Below are 23053 nucleotides of genomic sequence, written 5' to 3' on the forward strand. Positions count from 1 at the left end.
AAGGTATTTGAGTTAGCACCTGGTACATAGTAAGTACTTGATAAATATGACCCTAATATAAATTGCTTGTAAATTACATTTTTTATATTTTTGTTCCAAAGGCAATCTGGTGGTTGGTTCCACTAATGAAAACAGATTTAAAGATGCAAGTCATTCTCTCCTGATCCATAAATACAGGTAGCGAAGGTAGACTTACATGTAGAATGAAATGAAGATCATAGCAAAGGTAATTTAGCAAAAGATTTCATGAAAAATAGATAAACAATGCAGCAGGAAATACGTCTGAGGCAGCTTCGTTGCCTTGATTCCTTCCTGTCAAGCTAGCCAGTGACCTGAATTAAGTTCAGCTGTTCAGACCACAAACACCCTTCTATTTGATGTGTAATTCATAGCCACTGCCTGCCCTCGCTGCTCGCGCCCTGAACATACACGTGCAGGAAAGTTCTTCACCCACAAACAGGCTCTGCCATCAATCTTAGTTCCTCACATAAGCAGTAAAATAGCTTTGCAAGAAATAATGTAAACTTCACACATAACATCTTTCATAACACCAAGTGCGATGGCATCAAAGGCACTTTCATTATAGCAAAGACTAATTCAGAAGACTAAAGCTTTGCTTAAGATGTGTTCTACTCACACCCATTAATCTTAAGTTAAAATGTATATTTTGGCAGCTTATTTGCTCTGCTTTAAATGAACTGTTACTTTAATCTCAGGCATTTGTGAAACAGCCTGATTTTTCTTAATTGATGTCTACTAAAGTTCTTGGTGATAGACATATTCTTTTGGCAGGAGCAAAGTAGATATATTGTGCGGTGATTAATTTCCAGTTAGTGCAATACAAAGTTATTAATTGAGGTGGAATTTTTCTGCCAATGTCATTTAATTTTTCTTTTCAAATTAAATGATGTGGGTGTGTGACTGGCGGGCTGGTCCAGAGAATATAGTCATTTTTCAGTGCCTGTCAACTTGAAGACAATACTTCACCCCAGCGTTTTCTTTCTCTGAAAGAAAGGAAATTTAAAGGAGATAGAGCAAGCTGAAGAGAGACACAACGAGACTGTACAAAAGTTTATTAGGTGTTTCTTTACCACACATTCTATGCCCAACAGCGACATCTTCTGTTTGACTGGAATATTGATCGGACCCAGGCTCTGAGCCCGTGCCCTGCTTGCTTTCTGATTGCCCGTGGAAATACGTTTCTGTTGGCCTGAAAACATCATACCAAGTATCCTGGAATTAGTTGACATCGTCACTAGATATGTGCCATCGAAGGCCTCATTTTTTGTATAGAACATAATAGAAAAGCAAGCATTGTTTTAGTTTTTTGAAACAAATTCAAAACGCAGAATAAATAAAATTAACTGACCTTAAAAATTCACTTAACACAACTGAGAATCCTTTTAAGCATATTTTATGGAAATGTATTTTTATAGGAAGATTAGTGACGATGAAGAAAACAACAAAAGAGAAGGAAATTCAAAAGATGACATTTGGTGTTATTTCAAGTCACAAGCGAAAGAAATTTGGGGAATCTAAGAGAAGCAAAGGCTCCATTCTGATGACATTTGCTTCCTCTGACTTCTCCCAAGGGTCCCGCTAACCCTTCCTCTCCGGAGGAAGGAACAGCGCCCTGGGGCGCTGTTCTTGGTACTGAACTCCCATTTGGCCTTGAAGGCTCCTCTGCATTATGCAACTTTCTTTCTTAGGGCACGTGGCCACCTTAGAGAATGAGGGGCCCCGAAGAGGTCCAGTGTTTGTAACTCCCGAGACAGAGACTCTCCATCTTTCCCGGGATGATTAAGCCAAGAGTTGAGCAACTAAATATAAAATATTTATGTTGAGACCCCTTTTCCCAGACGATGGGGTAAAGATAACTTCAATCATTCCCAGGTGATAGTCTCGGATTTTCCTCACTAGTAATGAAAGGAAACACATACGTCATACTCACCACAAACTAACTACAGTTAAACCAGAATATTCTAACTGAAGACTAAAATAGACTTAATTCCATGAGTAGTTATTTGTAAAATAGAGAAGTATTGAATTAAAAGAAATCAAATTAACACCATTCCATCAATCATAAATGCAGTGTAACAGTAAGCATTTGAAGTTTCAGTCATACATTTTAAAACGAGGACTTATTGTTATGAAGAAAAATATGCAGCATTGGATTATATAAAGTAGTTAAAATAACAATAAGCCAGAGAAGCACATTTTTTGATTTATGCTAATTGTATTTATCTTATCACTTGGATCAATCTACCTCTTCGTAATAACAGCTCTTCACAAACTTGTGAATTACATCTAAGTAAGTATTTGTAAAGAAACAAAACATGAATCTTTTTAATGCTAGAAAATAAAGAATATAGGTCAGATTTCTCTGTGCTTAGGAAATAAGGCATTTATGCTTTCTGATATTACAAATTGGATTTGGCCAATAACGTAAGATATCAACATGTAACTATAGATGCATGAGACCTAATTAATATAAATTTAATACTGAACTCAAAGTTACATGTTCAATATATTTTTCAATTCATAAAAATTTACCACTCTTAAAATTGATAGAGATAAGCAACTGATTTCTTTTCTTACCAGATTTATAAAAGCTGTGCTACTTATTTCTGATATTGCTAATGCTTTATTACTCATCTCGTTAAAATGCTATCTATGAGAACAAATTTTTCACTTCATTTTTAAAAAGTTCCCTATAGTGTTTTGTAGACATGCTTCATTTAAAGAGATATGCCCACTGTAAGCATTTTTAAAGGAAATTTTGAAATGTCCTTCAGGTATTCAATAGCAACCTAAGAAAGTATGGCTCATTATCTGACTAACAATAAAACCTCATTAAGCTTTATGTAAGCAATACATGGAACTTTTCTCTTTAGATATAATATATGTATCTAAAGCTTTATGTAAGAAATACATGGAACCTTTCTCTTTAGATACAATATTTAGATACTACATATATTGTAGTAGTATTAGTATTTTTATTTAAAATGAGGTAAATAAACTGCAATATTGACTTCTTTGTATAACAGAGTGCATCAATAAAAATTATAGCAATGAACTCATCAACACTATGTTCAGTACTACTAACCAGAAGTTACTTCTGAATAACACAATACCAAAAAAAGATAATCAATTTCCACAATTACCAACAATGCCATTCTAAGATAATTTCTTACAGTATATTTTCTGAAATACCCATCTCAGTCAAAATAAAAATAATGCTAATTTTTAGAGACAATCATCTTTTAAGAGATGATAATCCTTTCAAAAATATTTCATTTTAAATGAACTCAAACCAAAACCACACTGGGATTTATTTTACTTTATTTAAATTTAGGTGATCACTTGCTCTTTATATAAATATTTACCAGATTACAATAATATGCACTGAGAGGGAACCAACTACAGATTAGTTATGCCATATGATGATTAAGAATTTTGTAAAACTTTTTAAAACTTCTTAAAAGCAAGAACCATTTAGTAGCCTTGAGTTCTTGAGATAAAATATTGTACACGCAGTTGCTTTGGAAGATTTGTTAATATTTTACTTATAACCTAGCTTTTTTGATTTTTATTATTTTAATTTCTATCCATGCATAGAAAGCATTTATATGAAAGCAAAGTAATATTATTAGCATTATTCAAATAGTTTTGCTTATTTCTTCCTTAATGTTGAATTCTGAAAGAAAAATATTAAAATCTCATTTGTTGTTTGTTTCTTTCTGTAAGATTCCATGAGCTTTTGTTTTACTTATGGCCAGGCTATATTGTTATCTGAAAGTAGGTCAATAATTATATATCTTTAAGTATATGTGAAGTTTTCTATGAATCTTATTTTTTCTAAAATTAACATTGCAACCTCTGTTTTCTTGATTCAAATGCTCCTGGCTACTTTATTTTCAAATTGTACTCATAATTTTGCAGTCACTATACTTCTGGGAATTTCTTTTACGATTTAAGGATAAATTTAATCTTATTTTCCAGTTATCATATTAACCTGCCACAATATTTTTTTATTTTGAAGCGGAAAAAAGAACAATAAACAATGATATGGAATTTCACAGCAAGGTAATAGAAGAATAACAATGTAACAAATATTATATATTGTTATCCTCCAAGTAGTTACTCAGTTTTCAATATATAGTAATGAAAAATTAAACAGTATTTCCAAAACCCATTCTTTTTAATGAACTAATAGAAATTACTAGTATAATTATCTCAGCTATGATTGTGCACATATATACTCATATATATGTATGTATATATTTTTTTCTTTTATCTCCCTTCTTTTCTCTTTCCCCCATCCCATTTGTTCTTTCTTCTTGAGCAATTTCTTCATCTTTCAAAATATGTATTGTATATTTAGTATCTTATTTACCCTTCAGCTTTTTACACCAGGGAGACAATACGATGTTTACACATTTGAGTCTGATTTGTTTCACTTATGAGTATGGTCACAAGTTGTATCCATTTATCTATAAAAGTCTTGAGTTTATCTTTCTTTATACCTGAGTATTACTCCATTGTATAAAAATACCACATCTATTTTATCTATTTTTTGAATGACGGTCATTTGTGTTGATTCCAAGAGTTAGCTATTATAAATTGTACTGCTATAAACAGGGGTGCACATTTATCACTGTAGCATGATGTTTTTAATTCTTCTGGGAAAATCCCCAGAAGGGGCATAACTGAGTCGAATGGGACCTCTAGTCTTATTTTTTTGAGGCACTTCCTCACTGATTTCCACAGTGGTTGCAACAGTCTACACTCCCACCAATAACGGGGAAGGGCTCCTTTTTCCCAAAACCCCTCCAGCATTTGTTATTGGTTGATCTGTTGATAATAGCCTGAGAGATTTCTCATACTAAAATGTGGAGATTTTCATGCCCAAGCTCTTATTTCTGATTGATTTTGATGTGCAAAAACTGTTTAATAGTAAGATATTCCAGTTGTTGATTCTTTGAAGTAGTCCTCGTCCAGTTCATGAACTCTCTGCCTGCCCCTATGTCTTCAAGATTTTGACCTATTTTCTCTTCCAGTAGATTTAAGGTTTCTGTCTTAATACATAGATCTTTGATCCATTTTGACTAGTTTAGAGCATGGTGATAGAAATGGGTCTAGTTTAGTCTTTATCATGTGGAAAGCCAGTTTTTCTAACACCATTTATTAAAGAGGTTGTCTTTCTTCCAGTGAACATGTTTGGCCCCTTGGTCAAAGATAAAGTGGTTGAGTTTATGATTGTGCCTGCATCTTCTAATCTGTCCACTGATACTCAGATCTCTTGTTTGTTTTGTTTTGCCAGCACCATGCTGATTTTATACCATTAGCTCTGTAGTATAATTTCAAGTCAGGGATTGTGATGATTCCTGCCTTGTCTTTGTTGCCTGGGATTGACTTTACCTTTTTAGGTCTCTCCGATTCCAAATTAATTTTAGGAATATTTTCTCTAGATCTCTGGGGTATGCTAATGGTATTTTGATCAAGATTTCATTAAATCTGTGAAACAGTTTTGGAAGTATGGCCATTTTGACAATGTTGGTTCTTTCCATCATTTTCTCCTATCTTCTTTTATCTCCTTTTTCAGAGTAATATAATTACTTCCTTTTGGATTCCTAAGTATTTCATATTTTTGGATGCTATTGCAAAGGGTGTTGTTTCCCTCAATTCTCTCTCAGTGAGTTTTTGTTTGTTTACAGGAATGCTATTGATTTTTAAATGTTGACTGTGTATCCAGCTATGGTACTAAATTTGCTTATTAAATATAGAAGCCTTTTAGTGGAGTTTTTGGGGTCTTCTATGTAAAGTATCATATCATCTGCAAATATTGATAATTGTACTTCTTCCTTTCCTATCCTTATTCCTTTCATTTCTCTCTCTTGTCTAACTGTTCTGGCTAATGTTTCCAGAACTATATTGAATAGGAGTGGTGATAGTGGACATTCTTGTCTTATTACTGATTTTAGAGTGAAAACTTTCAGTTTTTCCCATTTAGTATGATACTAATTCTAGGCTTTTTATAGTGGAAAGGACCATCTACACTAGCTTTCTGTAGGGTTTTATCTATGAATGAGTGTTGAACTTTTTCAAAAGTTTTTCTGCCTATATTGAGATGATCATGTGATAATGTGATTTTTGTCTTTAGTTCTGTTGATATGATGTGTTACGTTTATTGACTTATGTATGTTGAACAATAGCTGCATTTCTGAGATGAATTTCTCTTGATTATAGTGTAAAATCTTCTTGATGATTTGCTGCATTCTGTTTGCTAGTATCTTATTAAGAATTTTTGCATCTGTGTTCATTAGGGAGATTGGCCTATAGATTTCTTTTTGGTTAGGTCTTTCTCTGGTTTTTGGAATGAGCTGGGGAGAATTGCTTCCCTTTCAATTTCATTAAAGAGTTTGAGGTGTATTGGTGTTTAATCTTCTCTAAATTTTTTTAATAGAATTTAACTGTGAATCCATCAGGACCTAAGCATTTTATTGATGATGGTGGTGGTGTTTTTAACTATATTTTCAATTTCATTAGCTGATATTGAGTTATTCAGAATTTTTGTATCTTCTTGATTCAGCTTTGGTAATTCAAGCATTTCTAGGAATCTGTCCAATTCTTCTGCATTTTCTATCCAATACAAGTAAAGAATTTCAAAATAGGTATTGATGATCTTTTGAATTTCCACAGGATCTGCAGTGATTCCACCTTTTTCATTCCACACTGCATGAATTTGAGTTTTTTCTTCCCTTTTTATAATAGTTAAGTGTTTATCAATTTTATTTATTGTTTCAAAGAACAAACTTCAATTCATTAATTCTTCATATGATTTCCTTGATCTCAATTGCATTAATTTCTGCTCGATCTTTATAAATTTCCTCCCTTCCTTGAGCTTTGGGTTTAACTTACCTTCTTTTCCTAGACGCTTGAGGTACAACATTAGGTTGTTTGTGCTCATTCTGTTTTCCTGATGGAAGAATTCAGAGCTATCAATTCCCTCTCAGGACTGCTTTCATCATGTCCCACAGGTTCTAAAAAGTTGCATTTGCATTTTCATTCAGTTGCAGATATTGTTTAATTTCTTCTCTAATTTCTCATGTGACCCAAAGGTTGTTCAGGAGGGTGTTATTAAATTTCCATGTGCTTCTGGAGTTTTTGCAGTTTATTTTGCCATTAATTTCCAACTTCATTGCACTGTGGGCAGATAACATGGATGGGATAATTTCAATGCATTTAAATTTACTTAAGAATGTTATGGTCTGGTATGTGGACTTTTTGTAGACTGGCCTATGTGCAACTGAAAAGAATGTGCATTCTGATGTTGTTGGGTGGGATACTCTGTAAACATCTACCAAGTCCATTAGTTTACAAGCTTGGTTCAATTCTGTTATTTCTTTGCTGAATTTTTTAGTCTAGATGTACTTCTGGAAGTTTTTAAAAAGTAATATGAGGGTTTTTTTCTTATTAATTAAACCTAGATCTGAACAAAGGCTTACATAAGGAACTGCAGCAGACCTTTGGCAATGCACTATAAAAGGAAATACTTTGTGTGCTTTCCCATGCATTAGTCATAAGTTTAATTTTCTCCCTACAAAGTAAAATTTTTATTTTACTAGCCTTTCTTGAATATTGCTGAAAATACAGATGTAGCTTAGTAAATATACAGAAAATAGTGTGGTGATGGGTATTCTATGTTCAGGAAGTTTTTAAAATAACCAACAGTAAGTAAAAGATGGTTCCATAAGGACATACTGGCTACAGAAAAAAAAGTAAATTACATAAGGACAACTTTAAAAATTAACAACTCAAGAAGGGAAAAATTTTTTTAAAAACCTTACAATTTGGTAGATACCAGTAGTATATAATTCCTGCAAAAGAAAACAATTCTTGATTCACATTTAGAAACGTATCAGCTTGTGATTTGTAGCTATGTAAAGTCAAATACAAAGTAGTTACTCTTGTCTATTCCATATCTATGATGAAATATGGTTATGCTTTGTTATCTCAGCCCTTTTTAATTATTACTTGAATTCATAACACCTGCCCAAGTTACTGTCGTTACTATTCCCATTAAAATCCAGTCTTCCTTTTGGATAACAGTTTCTAGATGCACTCAGTTCTCTGATAAAATTGTACATTCAATTTTTCACTTCCTCCTTTCATGTCATAAATTCTAATTCTTGGGCTTTCAGTGTTGACCCTCTCCATTACCCAGCTTCTTTCTTTATCCCTCAACAAAAGCCATCGAGATGGACACAAAAATCTCCCAACTATTCTTCTGAAAAATCTTTCTGTTTTGGTTCAGAGAGCAGAGCATTTTATCATGTTTCTGAAGTCATTCTCATCAACCCCAAAGAACAGGAGATTAACCTTTACTTTCTTTCCTGTAGTAAACTCTACTGTTAGCCGTGCTCACGTAGACTTTACTTTTCCATGTCCTTTTTAGTATTCTAGTCAGATGATGAATTATGCCATCATCCCAACCTGAAAGTTTAATATTTCCAATCATGACTACCACAAACTCTAGCTTCCAGCCTTAATTTATAAACTAATATCTATCAAGTTACAGTTGCCTACTATATGCATCAACATTTGCCTATCACCTATTCAAATGATATGGCCGTAACAGAATAACCCAATACCGTAAAGAAATATATGCATTTATTTTTAGTCAGCCACCTCTCAGACCTGGTTTTACAACTTCTTTCCTTTAATTATTAATCATAAAAGAACTGAAGACCTTATAAATATTTTATGTCTGGAAGAGAAAATACATGAATAATCTAAGACATGCCAAAATTATGCCCAAAAGTTAGATATTTAATAAATGCAACACATTTTTATTATTGCCTATAAATAAATTAGTGTTTTATTGCCAAAAATAAACATTTTTATCAGACATATGAAAATTTAAATTTAAAGAAAAGGATGATGTAATGTTTTATAAACATATAATATTTAAATCAGGTTAAATGTATGTAAACTTCTTGAGTATCCTTGTAACAAAATCTTTCAAAATCCCTCTTCATAGAATTTTGAAGTGTACTGTGCATAACTGTTGTCCATGAAACCTACCATGTAATACTACCCCAGAGCTTCTCACTCTCATCTACCCATATGTCTGTACCGTTGATCAAATGGACCTCACACTGTCCTGGGGTACAACTGTGCCATTGGGTGAGAGCAAGATTCCGCTGGTGGGTGAAACCATACATACTTATTCCTATGCCTGACTGACTTAATTCACTAAACACAATATCTCCAGTTCAACTCCCATTATTGCAAATGGACAGGCTTCATTCTCTTTCAGACTAAACACTGTTCTACCGTGTGCAGGTGCCACATGTCTTTTACCCATTCATCAGGTGATGGATGTTTGTTTACATTTTTTAGCTATTACGACTAATAACAGCAAAGAACTTGGGAGGGAAGATGTCTCTCCAACACCCTGATTTTACTTATTTAGTTTGGATATACATCCAGTAACAGAATTGCTACACAGATGGTAGCTCAATTTTTAATTTTTGTGGAACTGTATACTATTTTCCACAGTGGATAACGTCGTTTATATTCCCTTTAGAAACGTGCTACAGTTCTGTTTCTCTGCAACCTGGCCAGCACTTGTTATATTTCAACTTTCAATAGTTCATACTTCATGAAGTGATATCTCATTATGATTTTGGTTTGTATCTCCCTTATGATTAGTGACACAGACGCTGAGTATTTTTCATGTCCTTTTTGGGCATTTATATGTCTTCTTTGGAGAAATATCTATCTAGACCTATTGACCATTTTTCAACCGGGTAATATGTTTTCTATTGAGTTCTTACAGTTCAATTTATATTCTAGATCTTAAGCCCTTGTTGGATATTTACAATTCAAATCTGATTTTCCATTTTGTGAGTTATCTCTGCATTCTGTTGTGTTTCCCTTGTTGTGTAACTGTTGAGAGACAGGGATCTAGTTTCAATCTTCTACATGTGGATACCCAATTTCCCTAACATTATTTATTGCAAATAATGTCCTTTTTCCAATAAATGCTTTTAGCATCTTTGCTTAAAATCATTGGCTGTGAATGATTGAGTTTATTTCTAGGTAATAGATCAATGGAACTGGACAGATAGACTATAAATAAGCCCATTATATTGAATGGGGAAAAGCTGAGGGCTTTCTTTGCAAGCATTAGAACACCAGTAAGTTTTATGTAAATTGGTAAATACTCTAAACAGAAAACATGTCATTCAGTGAGTTTATCTTTCAACAAGGAATCATTTTGTAAGTGGATCTGGAGCCTACTTATTCATTAGATGGGAACACACACTAATGAAGAGATTTATAACTTATATTTTTCAAAAATAGGATACAAAAAGGTCTTCTATCACCTGTGCCTTTTTACAAAGTGACCTTGCCCCAGTGAGAAGCAGAGTTGATTTTTGCTTTCCCACTGTCTTTTGATTGCTTTGACTAACAGAATACAGCTAAAGTGATGCAGTAATCTTCAGGAATAGCCTACTCGGCCCTGTTGCTTTTGCTGCCTGCCTCATGGGAAGGGTGATTCTGGAACACCTCATCTCAGAACTCAGTTGCCACACTGTGAGAATTCTAGTTATCTGGGCATCCCTTGCAAGTGTTCTGCTCAATAGCATCAGGTGAGCATCAACTGCCAACTAATGACGAAGGCATTCTGAATGTCTAGCCCTATCAGGCTTTCAAATGACTTCATCCTAATCCAAAAGCTTACTGACACTGTAAGAGCCACCAACCAATAACTGCCCAATTGAGCTTGAAACACAGGAGACAGAGTGATGAGAATATCTTACTAAATAGTGAAAAGTTAAAAGCTTTTTCTCTAAAATCAGGAACATGACAAAGATGCCCACAATCACCACTCTTGTTTAATATAATCCTGGAAACATTATCTAGAGCAATCAGACTAGAGAAAAAAGTAAAAGGAATATGGATAAGAAAGGAAGAAGTGAAATTATCATGAGTTTCTGATGACGTGATACTCTACAGAGAAAACCCCCAAAACTCCACCAAAAGATTCCTAAATTAGTAAGTAAATTTGATAGCGCAGTTCAAAAATCATTAGTTTTCTTGTACTGCAATAACAAACTCACCAAGAGAAAAGAGTGAAATAACACCTTTCACAATAGTATCAAGAAAAATAAAATGCCTAAGAATAATCTAACCAAGGAAGTTAAAGAGCTCTATATTGACACCTACAGTACTCTGAAAAAGAAGCTTGAAGACAGTATCAGAATATGGAACGATATCATCTATTCTTGGATAGGCAGAACTAATACAGGAAAAATAGCCATGTTTTCAAAACTGTTATTCAGATTAAATGCAATCTGAATCAAAATATTAATATAAACCCTCATAGGCCTATAGAAAAGAATCCTGAAATTCATGTGGAACCAGAAGAAACTTACAAAAGTAATTCTAGGCAACAAAGGTAAAGCATGGGGCATCACAATCTCTGACTTGAAATTATATTACAAAGCTACAGTGATAAAAATATCATCATAATGAGGAAAAGCAGACTTCAGGAACAACTGAACCAAATAGAAGATGCATAAATATTCCCAGCACACTCAGCTTCTTTATCTTCCATAAATAAGCCAAACACCTTCATTGGAACAAAGCTAGCCCCTTTACTCTCCAAATACAGTTTAATTTCCGAATGCAGAAAATTAAATCTAGACTCATATCTCTCGCCATGCACTAAACTAAAACTGAAATTGATCAAAGGTCTAAATATTAAAACAAAAATACTTAATCTTCTGGAAGACACAATAGGTAAAATTGTTGAATGCATAGGTGCAGGCAAAGACCTTATGAACAAAACCCCAATCACACAAGAAATACTACAACCAACAAATGAAATCACATCAACTTAAAATTTCTGCAAAGCAAAGGTAACCACCAACAAAGCAAAGAGACAACTCACAGAAGGAGAAGAATTTTACCAGCTATTCCTCAGACAGAGGCCTAGCCTAGCATACATATAAAGAACTCAAAAAATCAGATCCCCCCACATTAAAGACTCAAACCAAAAATGGCCATCTGAAATGAATAGACATTCTCAGATGAAAAGACAACAAAAAATGTTCCACATCTCTGGTCATTTGAGAAATGCAAATTAAAAGAGAAAGAAAGACTATCATCAAGAAATAACCAATAACAAATGCTGATGAGGCTGTGGCGATCAAAGGAACACTTCTGTATGTTGGCAGGAGTATAAAATGTTACAACCACTGTGGAAAACTCAGTATGGAGATTTGTCAAAAAAAAAACACTAAAATTACAGGTTCTATTTGGCCCAGTCATTTGCCTTCTAGGTCTCTTCCTGAAAGAGATAAAATCATCAAAACACACTGATTCATGCACAGCCATATTTATAGCAGCACCGTTTATAACAGCCAAATCTTGGAAATAACACATATACCAATTAACAGATGAATGAAGAAAGAGAATGTGGTATTTATACACAATAGAGAAACACTCCTCCTCAAAGGATGATAAAACGTGAGACATTTTTAGGTGAATGCATGAAGCTCAAGACAGTAATTTTAAGTGAAATAAAACAGACACATAACTTTAAATATTACATTGCTTCTCATGTGAGAAACTCAATGTGTAAATAAATAAAATGGAGGATAGATACAAAAAGGTAGGAAGCACTTGTTTAAATGGAAAGAGGAACAAGGCAGAGGGGAGGGATTTTATAAAAAAGAAGAAGAAAATTATAAATGAAGAGGAGAAGAAGGGTTGAAGAAAGAAGAGGGAATGGGAAAAAATTAAGATACATTATGTACAGATGTAAATTCCCCATAAAGAATGTGATCATTATGTATGGCAAACATGTACTAATAATACATATAAATAAAATACTATATTGTTTTAAAGCATTTACTAGTAGATTATTACGTTACACACTATCTTAGTTGGTTGGAGCATGCTATCACGGGCTGAGTGACTTAGACAACATCAATTTGTTTCTTAAGGTTCCAGAGACTGGAGAGTCTGGGACCATGGTACCAGCATGATCAGTCCTGGTGGTGCCCTCTTCCTGACTTTTGCACAACATCCTTCTCACTACTTTCCCGTGGCAGAGAATAGAAAGCGATTCTGTATCCTCTCCTCATCTCACAGGGACAGGAATCCCATTCCCACACTTCAGGATCTAATCACTTTCCAAAAGCTCCACCCACTCAGATGATCTCTCAGTGGAGTTTAAAGCTTGAGCATGAGAAATTGGGGGAATGGAAATAGCCACTCCACAGCATCCAACAACAGTTGGCTAGAACAAAAAAGTTAGAAAAACAAGATGGGCTTACTGTAGTGTACAAGGACTGATTTGGAGTTAACTAAACTACAGAGTAGTAGGACTGAAAAATTCTGACAGGAGGAAGAGCAGAGGCTCTATTCTTTAAGTATAGATAGCACTTGGCTGTGTATTTCTTGACCACTGGATTTTGCTTGTGAGACTCATTGAAGAGCCATCCTCTCAGTGCAACAGAATTAAATGAGGACCAGTGCGTTTACCCAAGAGACACAACAGTTTTAACCCTTTTGATTTGCTTACAATACATTCCTACAAAGATGATCAACATCTTGTAAGTACAAATTTGGAACTCGTGGAAGGCATGTGACATATATGTACTAATGTCATCAGCATATACACACACAATGAAGCCATGAAACTGGAGATGTTACCCAGAGCAAACATAAGTTCCAAATGAGAGCCATGAGGATCAATTAAAAGTTATACAAAGCAGCCATTGTGGAGGTCAGTCTGGAGATTTCTCAAAAACCTGGGATTGGAAGTCCCATTTGTTCTAGCTATGCCACTTCTAGGCATATTCCCAGAAGAACTGAAAACATCATACCACAGTGATATATGTGCACCTATGTTTCTAACAGCACTATTTGTAATAGCCAGCTCTTGGAAACAACCTAAGTGTCCATCAACTGAGGAATGGATAAAAAAGCTGTGATATTTTTATGCAATGGAGTACTACTCAGCTATAAAGAAGGATCACACTGAGATATTTATAAATAAATTGGTGCAGCTTGATACCATACTCATAAGCGAAATAAATCAAACTCACATGTATAAATACCATATAGTCTCCATAGTGCAAGAAATGGTAAGAGTACATAAGAGTTTATAGTAATCATGATTCCTCATTACGTTACTCTGAAACCTTATAATATCTGCATTCATTAGTTGGAATGGTTTTATCCTAGTTTTTTTGATTTTATTATGTCATAGTATAAACAGCTATTTTAAAGAAAACAAGACATTAGAATAGCCAGTGCTGATTTAGTAACTTCTTACTCTGAAGCCCTATGCTTTTGTTTTTCTGTTTCCTTTGGTTATATCCTGTTATATCTTATTGGATATTATTATATGTGATAGTATAAACAAATTTTCTATGAAAAATTAGATAATATAGTAGCCATTGTTCATTCTTGGCTATTTGATTTGGAAAGCCCTGTAATGCTTTCATTCTCTTGAATGGTTTTATACTGTTTTGTTATGTTTGATACTCTCGTATATGAAGCTATGCTCAACTATTTCAAAGAAAGAGACATTATGGTAGCTACTGTTAATTATGGGTTGTCTTGTGATAAAATGCTGTGTTACTTGCATTGTTCTGATCTGATTTGCTTTGTTATATCCTCTTTTGTCTTAATCTCTTTAAAATAAATTTTTTTTAAAAAAAAGTTGTACAAAGAACCTGGAGATAAAGACTGGTGGAGCACTTACATAATGTACATGAGGTCATAGGTTGGAGCCCCAGCATTATACAAAAAGAAAAATGAGTTGAAAAGTACTTAGGATGAAATTCTGCCAAAAAAAAAAAAAAACCCTATGATTTTCCACTTTCACTTTAAGGAAATAGTGAATTTATCACTAGAAATGGAGAAAAGAAAGAAACACTTTTTTATGCAGAAGTATTGTATGAATCATAGGGTTTTGCCAGAGACAGATGATATTATCATATAAGACTAAATTCAAGCTAAGATTGCAAGATTATGAGATATTTTGTCAACTCTAAACCAGGAATTTCATTTAATAAATAATACATATGCAGTGAAGTCTATCATTTCCTTTGAAAACTAATATGAGATCCAAAGAAAAGGGACATAAGCAAAAAAGCATTAGAAAATGAATTTCTTACCCCCAGTATTTGCAAATCATGGACAGTTTGTCTTCTTTTCACAATTACTTCAATCTGCTCACAAAGTTCACAAATCAAGTTATAAATTAAGTCTACTTCAGGTTAAAAATATATACTACATCTTTTAGTAAAAAAAAAAATCCTGATGAACATTGTTTCACAAAAGTGAAAATACTTTTTCTAATCATCAACACAAAGAACTGCATATCAAGATATTCTTTGCAAATATATAGTTGGAGACCTCTGAATTTAAACTTCTGTTCAATCACAGAAGCAAACCAGCTGTATTTCTTAAAAGCAAGGTAGCCATAAACTGGCAAGAGAAGGGCAAGATTGTAGGTTTGATAATGTTCAGAAAATGTTTATTCCTTCTCCCAAAGTTTGCAGAGCACATTCACCCAACATGGAACACTGAACACAATCATTAGCCACTGAAATGTGGACACCAGTGAGAGTATCACTTTTGAACTCAGGGTTTAAGACAGTGTCACTTTCCCTAGAACTTTTCCATGCCTTCCATTAAAAAAATGTGTAGACCCAAGTGACTACTTTCCTGTGCCCACAATGGGCAGAGGAGCACATTTGGAGTAGCATGACTCTGGCTGACTTACACCCCTGAAGACAGAAAGAGAGTCAGGAGTATAACAGAGGTGTCAGCATAAGAATAAAATATTGTTTCAAGCCACTGACTCGGAGCAGTGATGCTGAGGTGTTGAGTAGTTTGGGGAAAAATGAGAATGTGGAAATGCACAAAACAACAATTTTTTTTACCTTGAAATATTTCACAAACCAGTATTTAATATGTAAGACCTCAAAGATGGATTAATGGCCTTGATTCTGGGTGGATTCCTTTCATTAGGATAAATTAGTCTCTCTCTCTCTCTCTCTCTCTCTCTCTCTCCATTCAGTGCTGATGCAGCACTAAGGTGCATAGTAGATCCCAGTTCATCCATCCAGAACTTGCCAGCCACAACTTCAGTCAGTAAATTTCTCTTCTTCGTATGCTATTCACTCTCAGAAACTCTGTTGTAGCAGCACCAAACACATTTTTCTCTCAAGTCCACCATATACATCCTGATATTTTCCATGAAAAAGAAACAATTTTGCTTAAAATAAAGTGTTCATAGATTTATAAAAACCAATGTAATTTAAATATCTCAAATGTTGTACAGGAAAGAATAAGTTCTGCCAATGTTAGTGTTTCAATGCAGAAAAGTGAGTAGATGACTTTCTGCAATAGATTTCACGTTTTACTATCCTTCAAAATCAAAGTAGGAAACGAAAGGGAGCAAAAAGAAATCAAATCCATGATCACAATAATCTGGAAATAACTAAAACAGCATAATTTGATGCTCTTCATTTTTAAAGACTTTTAAAAATTACTTAAGTTTGGATAAAATCAAGTTAGTCCAGATCAGTCTGTATCAAAGGATAAATAAGCAAAACTATCGAAATACTTAAAATACACTGAGAGGAACAAACTGAAGCAAGAAAAAGGCAGAAATAAAATATGAATAGAAGGAAAAGGATATGCTAGGGTTAAGCAAATATGGTTTTGGAAAAGGAAAATATAAGTAAGGAAAATACACTGTTTGTTTTAGGTTTAGTTATAGTCTATGTAAATCAATGAGACCTTAAATCTATGGTAATTAATAACAAAAGGCTGAATCATTTAAAGGCTAAGATTGAAATTAAGATTAAACTAAATCTCTACGTTCTTATTTTTGGTTACCTTGTAATCAGGGGATGTGAGGAGAAAAATTACAACCAAGACACAGAATTTATAATATTATTTTATGATGGTCACCCAGAGTTAAACACAGAAAGTACATGAAATCTGTCAACAACACTAAAGACTCAGAATATTCAGCCAAGGGCCTGGATTGCATAGCAATGCCCTGCATGAGTCCAGCCAAAGACCTAGAGCCCATGACAATATCTCATACAAGTCTGTTTTATGGATCCATGCTGGGAAGGCCCAAAGATCAGTAGTGGAAGCTAGGAAGTCTGTGCCAGCGGGATGAAGGAGCTGTGCTGGTAGGCTGAGGGTTCTATACTGGAGCCAAGAAGTCACGCTCAAAATAAGGACCAGGGCTGCCCTGAAAAGCACAACAGCCATCCTCAGTGACAAGGAGGTCCCAAGCTCCTCTGACAACGAGAACAGTTGAGTACATGCCAGAAAGCCAGCATGACAAGTTTCTCCTGCAAATTAAACAGTACACATCTTCCTCCCAGAGCCAGGAAGCCATGCTCGATAAAAGGACCAGACCTCCCCCAAAGTGAACCACAGCTACTCTCAGTGACAAGGTTCTGAGCTCTTCTAATGATAATGGCCAAATCCATCTTGGGTAAACCAGTATAACAAGCTCCTCCAGGAAAAATAAGGCCTCCAAACAGCGACACTTAGGAGAACCCACAATGCCCTGCTCTTCTTCTCGACTTCTCTATTTATGCTGGCAACTTTCCTCAAGTGGCCCATCTACACTCAGCACCATGCTGATTTAATTCAGCTGGCATTAAGCTGACCACCAGTTTTTAATCCATAACAGTTAGATAACTATCTTAACATAACATCAAATAAATGATTTGCCATAGAATAAATGAGTTTCGAATCTTATGATAACCTAATGAGCAAGGTCTAACACAGGCTCAGACACAGAGACTGGCATTCTTGCCCAAAGCATTTTCCCTTTTTATAGGGTGAGGAGAAGCCATAGTAAATGATTTAAGACTTATGAATCATATTTCAGATCATAATAAAATTTATGGCTCTCATGCGAAAATACTGTTGGAGAGGTTTTGAATGGAGGAATGAGCTACAACTTGAAGTCCTCATACAAAAGTACATCAATTTGACATTTTAACTGTCTAAAATAGCTAGTTGTGATAAAATGATATGTAAATTATTAGTTCTGTTGAATTAACAACCTCTGTACATAAAGGGAGTGATTAGAGAAAAAATACAGAGCAGGTTTTAGGAAGATAAAATGCAAGCAATTATTTTAAAAGAGTGAAGTATTGAAAGAGTCACTTGCCTTTCTATACTTTTTCATACTTTGAGTTTTATAAGTCTGTTCCCTTAATAGGATTTCAAGAACTTGCACCTGAAAACTGTTACTTCCAGGAGAGCTGATTGGGTTTCCACTACTGTGTTCTCCAGTCTGTGCACACTCTTGTGTTCACATTTGTGTACTGGAATGCAAGAATTTAGCACGGTGGCTAGGGCTAGCATCAAATACAAAAGCTAATTGAAACTCCAGATGCGAGGGAAAAATAGCTACAAGACAAAGTTTAAACACATCATTTGCTATACAATCACACTAACAAGTAAGTTTAACCAAATATTAGCTGTATGAGAAAAATATAAAGCTAAAAATTTAAAGAAAGCTGTACAGTCTTTGTGGATAGCAACACTAAATATTATAAAGCTGATCATTTTCTCCACACTGTTCTAGAGCTCATAACTACAGAAAAGCTCAAGTCTGAATCCTAACAGAACATTTTTTTTTCTATTGAAAGTGATTAAAGGATTTTAACATTATATGGACCACAAAAATCCAAGGAGAGACATTTCTAAGGAAGGCATAGAGGAAAATTTTCTTTAACCTAAAGTCAAAAGAATTAAGACACTGGGCTGGGGAATTAGCTCAGTGGCATAAGCACCTGCCTGGCAAGCACAAGATCATGAGTTCACTCCCCAGTACCAAAATAAAATAAAATTAAATAAAAATAAAAATAATTTAGACACTGAAGTATTCGTTCAGTGAGTAGACAAACTGAATGATATAATAATGAAACAAGAGATGCATGCATATATGGAATGAAGTTCATGATTGAAATAATCTACCTGATCAGTGGAAAAAGAGGAACTATTTATTAAATAAATGAGCTAAAAATAGTTACATTGATAATAAAAATAAAATTGTACCACTACTTTATATAATATGAAACCCCAGTCAAGTACTTGTACAAAACAAAACTTTAAAGCTACTAGCAGAAAATATAAGCAAATATCTCTCTGATTGTGGGTGATAATTATTCATTAAATATTATAGAAAACAATGCTAATAAAAGGAATTATATTAGTGAAGTGAATTTAAATTTTTAAAATTAGTATCTATTCACTTAAAGACACCTTTAAAACAGAAAATGCATTATATTCAAAGTAAGAACAAACAATTGTATTTGCAACTCAGAACCCTTACAAATAATTCTATGAGGGAATTAATCATGAGCAACCATTGTGGTGTTTGGTGTTTCACTGACTTTGCAGGTCCAGGGCTGGTGGTCTGATCATCTATTCAGAGGATCATGGTACGCAGTGTGGCATCTACAAGGGAATCTCCTTCTGAGCATGGTAGTCACTGTTAATTCCCCGTTATTGTGTTTTGAAATCCTGTGTCATTTTCATTGTTTTGTTGGGTTGGGTTTTATTCTCTTTTGTTTTGCTTGATTTTGTTATACATGATGGCAGGAGCAGCTATTTGAAAGATGTAAAGATATATTCTGGTAGCCATTTTGGATTTACTGTTACCTTGTTTTGAAATACTTCATTTCATTCATTGGTTTGTTTTTAGTTTTGTTTTGAAATCCTTTATTTCATGCATTGTTTTGTTCTATTCTATTATGTTTTATTTGACTTTTACTATGTCTGAAGGTATCTGCAGTTATTTTTAATACAACAAAAGGCATTATGGTAACCATTGTTGATTTTGTATTGTTTCGAAGTCCTGTGTCACTTACACCTGCTTGCTTTGATTGAATTTTTCTGTTTTATTTTGCTTGGTTTTACTCTCTTTAAAATAAAATTTAAAAGATAAACAAACAAAGAAGAGCAACCAAAATGAATAGACACTTCTCAGAAAACAAAGTAAAATGGCTAAGAAATACATGAAAAATGTATAACATCTCTAGCCATTGCAGAAATGCAAGTGAAAACAACACTGAGATTCTACCTTACTTTAGAAAGAATAAGAAATCATTTCTAATCATTAAGAAACCAAATCATAAAAACTTTTGGAGCTGCTGTGAGGAGAAGGACCCCTTCTACCCTGTGGTATAATTGTAAACTAGTACAACCATCATGGAAATCAGTGTGGTGATCCCTCAAAAAGCTAACCTAGAAATTTCATCTGACCTTCTGTTTCCCTTGTCATTTTCCCAAAGAGCTAAAGACATCATACTACAGTGCAACATGCCTACCCATGCTTATAGCAGTGCAACTCATGTTAGTTAAATCTTAGAAGCAGTCTATATGTCCATCAATGGATAAATGGATAAAGAATATGTTGCCTTTTTACGCAATGGAGTAGTATTGTGCCATAAAGAAATATAAGCTTGAATGACTGATGGGAAAATGGATACACGTTGGGATGGTTAGGTTAAGTGAAATAAGTAAGATGCAAGCTTAGATGGCACATGGTTTCTCTTATATGAGAAACTCAAAATTTAAAGAGCAAGATAAAAAAAAAACATGAATTAAAGAGATAGATCTTTTTCCAAAATAAAAAAAAGTGAAGGGCATTAAGAGACAGAAGGAAGGGAGAGGGAGGGGATAGAAAACAATTAAGTTCCACTGTGTACACACACTAACTTCCCACAAGAAACGTAGTCATTATGTGCCAAAAGCTAAAAAAAAGAAAAAGAAAAAAAAATTCTCATAAGATTGGTTCATGATTAGATTACATTAAAATTAGTAATTCATATTCATCAGAAGATATTATGGCAAAAGATATTTGTAAGAAATACAACTGAAATATCCCATATTTGGAATAGCTCAAAACCATACATATTAACAAGAAAAAAAAATAAATAAATCCAAGAAGTTGAAATAAAAGGCAAAAAAGAAAAACATATCAACATGTTTGACTTTACTGACAATTGGCAAGCTTCAATATAAAACTATAAATGGGTAGTATTTTTACCTTATTGGAATCATCTGAAAAATCAGTATTTATCCAGGTGTTTTAGTGCATACCTGCAATTTCTACAATCTGAAAACCTAAGACTTGAGGGTCACAAGTCTAGCTTGTCCAGCTTAGTAATACCTGGTCCAAAATTTAAAAATTCTAAGAAACCTAAAGATGTAGCTCAATGTGATGACCTAGGTTCAATCCCCAGTAATGAAAAACATATATGTAATAATACAATTGTCTTAGTTACCTTTTACTCTGTCACTGAGACAAAATACCTGATGACAAAAGTTGGGAAAGGAAAGGTTTATTTCTTACAGTTTTTGGAGATGTCAGTCCGTACTCTGTTGGCTCCAAGACAGGGTGGCATGGCGGGGCCACAGTTCATGGCAGCTGCAAACAGCAAGGCAGAAACCCGAAGAGAGCGAGACACACCTTCTTCCTGCCATTACATCCTGGCTCCACCCCTAGGCCAGTGTAGCACTCACACCCCCAATCCAAGCTCTAGACAATGAACCAATCGCAAAAGCATAATGCAAACATGAGGTCTGGGGGCCATCAACATAAACCATGACAACAATAAAATAAAATTTGACATTATAAGTGTTGGAGATCATGTAAAGAATCAAAACTCTTATCCTCGTCTAGTATTTATGTAAAGTGGTACAATTATCTTGAAAAACAGTTTGGTATCTAAAGTTGGTGACGTATATGTCCTTTTTACAGTTCTCTACAGCAGGGGACAAAAGGGAAGGGGCAAATAAGCAAATACTTATCACTAATAGAACCAATAAATCAACTGAAGTGTAATCATACAATGAAAACTTTTCTCAAAGGAAAATTAACAAAATGCAAATATCCTTACTGAGGCAAAGAAGTCATGCAGACATCTGTACACTAGTAATCTGATATTATTAATTCAAAGAGAACACTACATATTTATGGAATATGAAATAGCTACAAAGGAAACGCAGGTAATGCTCACCATAGAATCCAACGTGATACAAGGGAGGCAGAGTTGCAGAGATGCTGCTGGGGAGGAAAAAGCAGGCATCAGTATGACTTCTTAAAGTAGTCAGCGTTCCCAGCGTGAAGCAGAGGCAGACACACTCTCGTGTATGTATATTTTACAATAAAAACTATGTAGTAAACCCTTCTCGTCATACTAAAAATAAGAGGCACACCTAAGAGTCAGCGGACCCAGCTGTTGGTTACCTATTTGCCTTTATCTCGCCCTGTCCTCTCTCACGTTCAGTGCGGTTCATCACAAAGGCCTTCTTTGGAGCACTTTAACATTCCAAATTCTTTCTCAAATTTCCGCTTTCTCTTTCCTCTGCTAGGAACTGCTTCCTCCTGATCATGGTACACTAGCTCCATTTCATCCTGCAGGGCTCAGACCAACTGTCATCTCAGCAAAGAGACTGCCCAAAGTATCTCAGAGAGTAACTGGCAGAATCAGGGAAAGAGTTGCTCTTAGTGACACAATTCCTGATAATAAATTTTCAGTAGTACATTCTGTTTGTCACTCCACGCCACAGTCTAAAACTAATAAGCATATGAGAACTAAAGAGTGTGATTCAGCAAGTGCCCGTGTGAAATAACAGAGCTGAAAGCTGAATGGAGAATGAGACGCTGGAAATAACCTGCGTCGCTCTCTGAAAAACTGAGCACAGTGAGATTTATTCATCTCGATTACATAGATGCTTTGCTTAAGTTCACATTGTGGAATGACCACTGTTAGTCTGCCAGTGTGCATTTCCATTCACAGTGTTTAACTCCGAGGCTGCTGCTCTGATCCTGAATTTTTGTTCCAATCAAAGTCAACCACATTATTGTCACTCCTCCTTCACTTTCCACATTTTTTAACTCCTGAGCTTTTAAAAACTGACTCCAACTGTTTGTCTCTAACAATAAACATTCTAGAGAGGAAAAAAG

At 34.5% G+C, this 23053-nt stretch overlaps 1 long non-coding RNA gene across 1 annotated transcript in view; it reads right to left on the reverse strand.

Moving 5' to 3' along the window:
* LOC134478218 (uncharacterized) overlaps positions 1-22149 on the reverse strand; it is a 40074-nt gene extending 17925 nt beyond the window's left edge. Inside the window, exon 1 of the long non-coding RNA XR_010050705.1 lies at positions 22104-22149. This is a non-coding gene — a long non-coding RNA (uncharacterized LOC134478218). The remainder of the gene's footprint in view (positions 1-22103) is intronic.
* Positions 22150-23053: the final 904 nt, after the last annotated feature.

Source organism: Cavia porcellus, unplaced genomic scaffold (assembly GCF_034190915.1).
Source record: "Cavia porcellus strain 051 isolate PalLab524CR breed Dunkin Hartley unplaced genomic scaffold, mCavPor4.1 scaffold_12, whole genome shotgun sequence".
NCBI lineage: Eukaryota > Metazoa > Chordata > Mammalia > Rodentia > Caviidae > Cavia > Cavia porcellus.